Below are 8,390 nucleotides of genomic sequence, written 5' to 3'. Positions count from 1 at the left end.
AACCTACTAGAAGATGTTCGAGGTCTAGAGGATTTAGTCCGAATGTACCTTTAATTTGTTTTTATGTCTCTTAAAAGATAAAACATTTTTGTCTGAATAAGGATTATTTATAATAATGGACACTTTCCTGGATCAATGCCTCCAAATTGCATACATCATACATTGCATATTTTGCATTTTGTATTTCATGTTTGTTTTTTATTTTATATTTTCCATGTTTTTACATTCGTATTAACTAACAGAACATGTCTCAGACACCAAACTTACCACCGCAAGCATCAGATACGCATCACCCGCATAATACTGGAGCAAAAATAGATAAATAGAGGCCAGAATCGAGAAGATCGAAGAGAGCATGGCAAAGTTACAGAAAGAATTGGAGGACAAAATGACTCAGAATAGTCAAAGTACCATGGAGTCCATCAAGAAAAGCCAGGAATTCTTAGTCGACCAATTCGTGGCTAAGTTGTCTGGTTTACAACAACAAGCAAGTGCACCCGGATTGCAAGAGAACTCATCTGCGACGAAAGGAAAAACATCATCTGCTGTGAAGGTGCAAACTTCCACAACCTGTCCTGAAAACCATCCGGATGATTACAATATCCCGAATTTCGATGAAGAGGACAAAGCGAAAAAGATGGAAGAGAATATTAGGATGTTAAAAGATCATATGGTCCAAGGAGACCATGATTATTATGGAGTGGACGCAATGGAGCTGAGCCTAGTTCTAGATTTGGTGTTTCCACCAAAGTTTAAGGTCCTGGAGTTCGAGAAGTTCGATGGGAACAGCTGCCCTTCGACCCATATCACTATGTTTTGTCGAAAGATGACGATATATGGGGGAAATGACCAACTCCTAATCCACTACTTTCAGGAGAGCCTGTTCGGTTCAGCTATCCGGTGGTATAACCAGCTCAACCGAACTCATATCAAGACGTGAAAAGAATTAGCCAAATCTTTCTTAGAGCAATACAAACATATCAATGATATGAGACCAGACCGTGTTATGCTGCAGAGCCTGGAGAAGAAGCATAGCGAGAGTTTCTGACAGTACGCACAGAGATGGAGTGATTTATCTATGCAAGTTCATCCACCTTTGTATGAAAAGGAAACTAGAAAGTTATTTGTACAGACCCTGAAGACACCTTACTTTGAGCACCTGGTGGTAATTACATCGGGAACTTTCTCAGATCTAGTTATGGCTGGCGAGATGGTGGAGCTAGCTATAAAACAAGGAAAAATCGAGGGAGGGGACTCTAGTAAGAAGCCTCCCATTAAGAGCAAGGATCGAGAGATCAACAATGTCAGCACCTACAACGCTAACAAAGGTGTTACGATCTCAAGTTCAAAAACTACTGCAGCTGTACCATCCGATACTTCTAACCAAACTCAGAGGAAGAAAAGAAGGAAGGGAGCAGTTCGATCCCATTCCCATGACGTACAAAAAGTTGTACCAGCATCTCTTCGACACTCACGCGGTGTCACCCTACCCTATGGATCCGATAAATCCCCCATATCCGAAATGGTTCGATGAGAACACCCACTATGAATATCATGGCAGTGTGCAGGGGCATTCAATTGAAAACTGTCTCGCATTCAAGAGGATTGTACAACGAATGCAGAACAAAAATTGTATCCATTTCAACTCTGGAGCACCGAATGTCGCCCAGAATCCATTGCCGAATCATCATGAGACAAGAATCAACGCAGTCACCATCGAGAAAGGTAAGAGAATCAAAACCAGTATTTCAGAAGTTAAAGTTCCTTTGGCTTGGGTATGGAGCCAAATGGTAAAAACGGGGCTTCTTTCACCCCAGTCACGTGCAATAAGGATTGAAGATGGTAACCATTGCTATTACCACAACGAGGAAGGGCATGGAGTCCAAGAGTGCCCCGAATTCAAGTCATTAGTCTAGCTCATGATGGACAAGAAAGGGTTGGAATTTTATGAAGAAATTCAGGATTCCCTGGAAGCAGACATTCGCGCTACCGGAGAATCATCGGACAGGAGACTCGGTAGGGGTAGTCCTTTGATAATTACCCCTAAATAATGATGACAGCAACAATACCAGCCAAGGTGGTAATCACAACACCCCATCCTTTTCAATATAAAGATAATCGACAAGTGCCATGGAAGTACGAATGCCAGGTGAGTACTTCCAAAGGATGTGATAACAATACGGGGCAAAGACCACTTGAGCCCTTCAAAGAAGATGTACTAGCTGTCAACGAACCTATTAAAGAGGAAGAAGCTAAGGAGTTCCTCAAGATCTTGAAGCACAACGAGTATAAGGCGAATTAAGGCATTACATCACTACCTATTGTAAGGGGCATGTCTTACCAAGTGTGCTGATTGACAACGACTCGACCCTGAGCGTGATGCCTTTAGTACATTGAAAAGGCTTCCAATAGATACATCTCATATGAGTATATCAGAATATGGTTCGAGCATTTGATGGGACCAAGAGAGAGGTTATTGACAGATCGAGGTGTCATTGACAATCGGACCTGCCACCTATGATGTCGAGTTCCTAGTGATGGATATCATGCCTTCTTACAACTGTCTTTTGGGGAGGCCATGGATTCATCAAGCAGGTGCAGTACCATACACGCTGCACCATAAAGTTAATTTTTTTATTGACGGGGCCTTAGTAATCATCAATGCTGAGGAAGATATCGTGGCAAGTGTGACCACAGAGGCCCCGTACGTCGAAGTAGATGATGAAGCAGTGGAGTTCTTTCCACTCCCTAGAGTTTGTGAATGCCACATTCGTGGCAGAAGAAAGAAGAATCCCTAAGCCCCGACTTTTCAAGTACACCATAATGGAGATGATGCAGAATTTAGGAAGAGGATCCAGAACCGGGAGAGGTTTTGGGAAATATTTACAATAAAGGATTAGTCCAGTCCTTCCTACTTCAAAATTATACTAGTTTTGGCTCGGTTTTCAGCCCAGTTATCATGAAAAGAGGAAGGAAGTCCAGAAGAACCAGGACAGAAGGAAAGCCATGTTGACTGGAAATGAACTTCAATGGAAGCCTATGACATTCTTGCCTCTTTACCGTACATTCAAGTCAAGTGGTTATGTGTTCGAGACCACCTCATCCGATCTAGAAGCGGCTATGGAGGATCTGAACATTAATGTCGTGACCACATAAGATGTTGACAATGAAGATAGATCTGGGATATGCCCTATGCCACCTGGGTTCGTTCCTAGCAGTTGGTCGGTGGAAGAACTACCTGTGGTTTACAAGAATCTTTCAAAGTAATATTCAAACTATCCCTATTTGCCTACACCCGGGGTAATAGGTTATCTTTTGTAAGGGTGAATAAACATTTTGTTTAAGTTCAATAAAAAGATGCATTTTTTCCTTTTCCATGGCAAACAAGTTTTTTTATTTTCTTTTTGAATTTATTTTCTATTTTCTTCATTCCAGTACTCTATTCCATTCTCTTTCAAATTTAACTCTTTGACTGCTTCGTGTGGGATATTTCCTCTCACACACACATATCTTCTTTGTTCCTTCAGGACCCTAGATAACGATAATGCAGGCACTGATGATCATGATCCGGAGATGGATTTTGAATCGGCCATTTGTCTCGGGGAATTCGACGAATGCAAAAATGAAGAGGAGTGCAACTTGCTTACCAAATTGTTGAGAATGGTCGAAAGATAAGAAAAGCAAATGCTGCCACATGATGAGGCGATCGAAATCTTGAATCTGGGCACTGAAGATGACAAAAAGAATGTTAAAATCGGTACAACTCTCTCGGCTGAAGCAAGATAAAACCTGATAGTCTTACTTCAAGAGTACAAAGATGTGTTCACCTGGTCGTATCAAGACACGCCAGGACTAGACACAGATATGGTAGTTTATAAACTACCAATTAAGCCAGAGTGCAAACCCGTGCAACAAAAACTGAGAATGATACGACCTGAGATGCTCCTTAAATTAAAGAAGAATCAAGAAGTAATTCAACGCTGTTTCCTTCAAGTGGCCAAGTATCTAGAGTGGGTGCCAAGTGCCAGTTCCAAAGAAAGACAGGAAGGTTCGCATGTGCGTCGATTACCGGGACCTTAACAGGGCGAGCCCTAAAGACAATTTTCTTCTGCCTCACATTGACACGGTTGTAGATAATACAACTGAGAATGCTTTATTTTCATTCATAGATGAATTTCGGGATATAACCATATCAAGATGCATCCTGAAGACATGGAGAAGACCACGTTCGTCATAATGTGGAGAACTTTCTGCTACAAGGTGATGCCATTCGGATTGAAGAATGCTGGGGCAACATATTAGAGAGCTATGGTGACCCTATTCCATGACATGTTGCACAAAGAAATCGAAGTTTATGTGGATGACATGATTGTCAATGCACAAACCGAGAATGAACATGTCGAGAATCTGAGGAAGCTCTTCTAGAGATTGAGGAAATTTCAACTGAGATTGAACCCTAGCAAGTGCACCTTCGGGGTAACATCTGGGAAAACTATTGGGCTTTATGGTCAGCAGAAAAGACATCGAGGTCGATCCCGATAAAGTTAAGGTTATTCAGAGTCTACTTCCACCACGAACGCAAAAAGAGGTCCGAAGTTTTCTAGGTAGATTGAACTACATAGCACGGTTCATATCTCACTTAACCGAAAAATATGACCCAATCTTCCGTCTTCTCCGAAGGAACAACCCCAGATGCTGGGACGAAAACTGCCAGATTTCATTCGAGAAAGTAAAGGCGTATTTGTCTCACACTTCTGTCCTAATGTCCCCTATCCCCCCGGGCAAACCTCTATTCTTGTATCTCTCCCTATTCGAGAACTCCATGGGGTGTGTCATGGGTCAACATGATGAATCCGGGAAAAAAGAAAGAGTTATCTACTATTTAAGCAAGAAGTTCACCGATGGTGAGGTCAGATATCCTCCCATCGAGAATGTATGTTGTGCTTTAGTCTGGGCTACAAAAAGACTCCGACAATATATGTTGTATCACACCACCTGATTGATTTCCAAGTTAGATCCCCTGAATTACATGATGGGTGTACCGGCTTTATCTGGAAGGTTAGCCCAATGACAAATGCTTTTGTCTGAATTTGACATCGAGTAAGTAAGCCAGAAAATAATCAAAGGAAGTGTCATATCGGAGTTCTTGGTAAGTAGAACCGATGAGAATTATGAGCCATTAGACTTTGATTTCCCGGATAAAGACTTGATGGCCCCTTAGAAGAAGCAAGTACTTTAACAGACAGTTCCTAGAGAATGCATTTTGATGGTGCATCAAATGCATTAAGACATGGCACCGGGGCAATCCTAACCTCTCCAGAAGGGAATCACTACCCATTTACCAGCAGACTAAACTTCAATTGCACCAATAACATGGCAGAATATGAAGCCTGTGTCTTGGGAATCCGAGCTATACTAGGGCAAAGCATAAAGACCTTGCAGATATACAGAGATTCAACATTACTAATCTATCAGCTCCTCGGAGAATGGGAAACCAAGGATACAAAGCTGATTGAATACCAAAGACTAATATTGGATTTGCTCGAAAAGATTCGATGAAGTCATATTCCACTACATGCCTAGAGAGGAAAATCAAATGGCTGACGCTTTAGCTACCTTGGCAGCCGCATTCAAGGCTGGTGGGGAGTCTGAAATAATGCCAATTGACATGCAGTCGTATGAGTACTCGGCTCATTGCTACCAAATTGAAGAAATGAAAGACACTAGACCCTGGTACTATGATATACTATAGTATATCAAGCATCGAAGTTATCCAGAGGAAGCCACCGAAACTGATAAAAGAACCATTAGAAGGATGGCAACTGGATATGTCCTTGATGGGGAGGTCTTGTACAAGAAAAGCCATAATCAAGTCTTGTTGAGGTGTGTCGATGCTGAAGAAGCAAAGATGATAGTGGAAGAAGAACATGATGGAGTTTGTGGAGCACATACAAATGGACATATGATGTCAAGATGTCACCAACTATGCTAGAAGATGTCATAAATGTCATATTTACGGAGATAAAATCAATGTTCCACCTCATCCACTTCATGTAATGACGTCACCATGGCCTTTCTCTGTGTGGGGCATGGACGTTATCGGGCAAATTCATCTGAAGGCTTTGAATGGTCACCATTTCATTCTCGTAGCGATTGACTATTTCATGAAATGGGTAGAGGTTGCGTCGTATGCTAGTGTCACTTAATCTACTATTTGCAAGTTTCTGAAGAAAGAAATCATATGTCGGTATGGTCTACCTGAAAGGATCATCACCGATAACGCTACAAACTTGAACAACAAAAATGATGAATACTGTTTGTGAGCAGTTCAACATAAAGCATCACAATTCTACTGCTTACAGGCCAAAGATGAACGGAGCAGTAGAAGCAGCAAACAAAAACATTAAGAAGATAGTGGAGAAAATGACTGAAACTTACAAAGACTGGCAAGAGAAGTTGCCTTTTGCTTTGTTCGCTTATCGAACCTCGGTACGAACCTCGACTGGGGAAACTCCATTTTTACTAGCTTATGGAAGAAGCAATGCTACCCATTGAAGTATAGATTATGTCACTCCGGTCTTGACAGAAGTCAAACTGGATTATGTAGAATGGGTACAATCCAGATATGATCAGCTTAATTTAATAGATGAAAATAGACTGAAAGCCATTCATCATGGTCAAATTTATCAGAAACGAATGATCCGAGCATATGACAAAAAGGTACGCCCGAGAATATTCCACGAAGGAGATCTGGTGCTAAAAAGAATTGGCCAGTCCAGAAGGATTTTCGAGGAAAATGGACACCAAATTGGGAAGGACCTTATGTCGTCAAAAAAGCCTTCTCCGGAGGAGCCCTTGTCCTGGCTGAAATGGACGGACCTGAACTGCCACATCCCATCAACTTGGATGCAGTCAAAAAGTACTTCGCTTAGGATGAAAACCCGAAAGAGAGTCTTAAGTCGAAGAAAAAAAAAGAAAAAAGAGAAAAAACGTTTAGGGTGAAAACCCAAAAGGGCACCCTAAATTTAAAAAAAGGGAAAAGAACAAAAGAAAAAAAAAAGAAAAATAAGGTGGGTTCAAGATGAAAACTAGCAAATAGCGTCTTACAACCAATGATGGGTCCAAGTTGAAAACCCGAAAGGGCGATTTGGACATCGATCAAGAAAATCCAGACAGTGGAAGCATCTCGGCATCTGAATCTTCTACAAACTTAACAAGTCGGAGAAATGTTGCACTCTCCAGAACGTTGTCGCATTTTTGAAGATCTCTTGGCAAAGGTTGGGTTCATGACCACCTAACACCTTTTCAGCTTAGAAGTGCCCACATTATCGAGATCTCATACTTCATCATGTATTCATTTTCCAAAATGTTTGTCATGTATTATTTTTCCCCTTGTGAATAAAAACAATCTTTTCTCTAAATTAATTCCTTTTGAGCATGTTGAAATGAATTTAAACCTAATGATTCATTTACTTTTGTAAAAGATAATCGCATATTACTGTACAAAGATTCGTTGAAAAGTATATGTACCGAGAAGCTAATCAAGGCTTATGAACATACTTGAGAGGGTCGAGAAACATTTCCCAAATCAAGAAAAAAATAGAATGTGCTCATCAGATTTGAATGTTTGATGAATCCAAGATCAGGGATCGAAACTTCAAGATTCCAAAATCAAGATTCCATACATGCAAGCGGAGATCGATATTTCTCTCCAGAGCCCAAAATAACATATGTTGCATACATAGATGCATGTTTTAGCTAGAGCCAATTTCAACTTCGCAACGAAGGAGATTGGATTCAAAATGACACACTTTGCTCGAGAGTAGATTTCAACTTCACGACGAATGATATCTAACTTGAAGCCAAACTTCACAATAAAGGGGTCATCCACGGTTTTAACTTCACGGCGAAGGGAATCGTGTCCACCCGCAACATACAATACTTGGATTTCAACTTCACGGTGAAGGATATTCAAGTCAAGGCTCAACTTCACGAAGAAGGGGCTTCCCAGTTTCAGAGCTAATTTTAACTTCACAGCGAAGGATATTGGACTCAAGACAACACAAGCTCAAGTTCACAATGAAGGGGCGACTGGTCGTCATCAAATAATTTCCCAGTTCCAGAGCCAATTTCAACTTCACAGCGGAGGATATTGGACTCGGAACAATACAACTTACTTGGATTTCAACTTCACGATGAAGGATATCCAATTACTAGGCTCAACTTCACGACGAAGAGGCCATCAGCGGTTTCAACTTCATAACGAAGGGAATCGTGCACACAAGCAACATCCATCTCCAGATTGGATTTCAACTTCACGACGAAGGATATTCAACTCAAAGAAGGAGTGTCTGTCAATAAACGTTCTAGTTTCAGAGTCAATTTCAACG

The sequence above is a fragment of the Hibiscus syriacus genome, unplaced genomic scaffold, assembly GCF_006381635.1.
Source record: "Hibiscus syriacus cultivar Baekdansim isolate YM2019G1 unplaced genomic scaffold, ASM638163v2 tig00003725_pilon, whole genome shotgun sequence".
Lineage (NCBI taxonomy): Eukaryota > Viridiplantae > Streptophyta > Magnoliopsida > Malvales > Malvaceae > Hibiscus > Hibiscus syriacus.
This window is presented reverse-complemented; position numbering follows the sequence as displayed.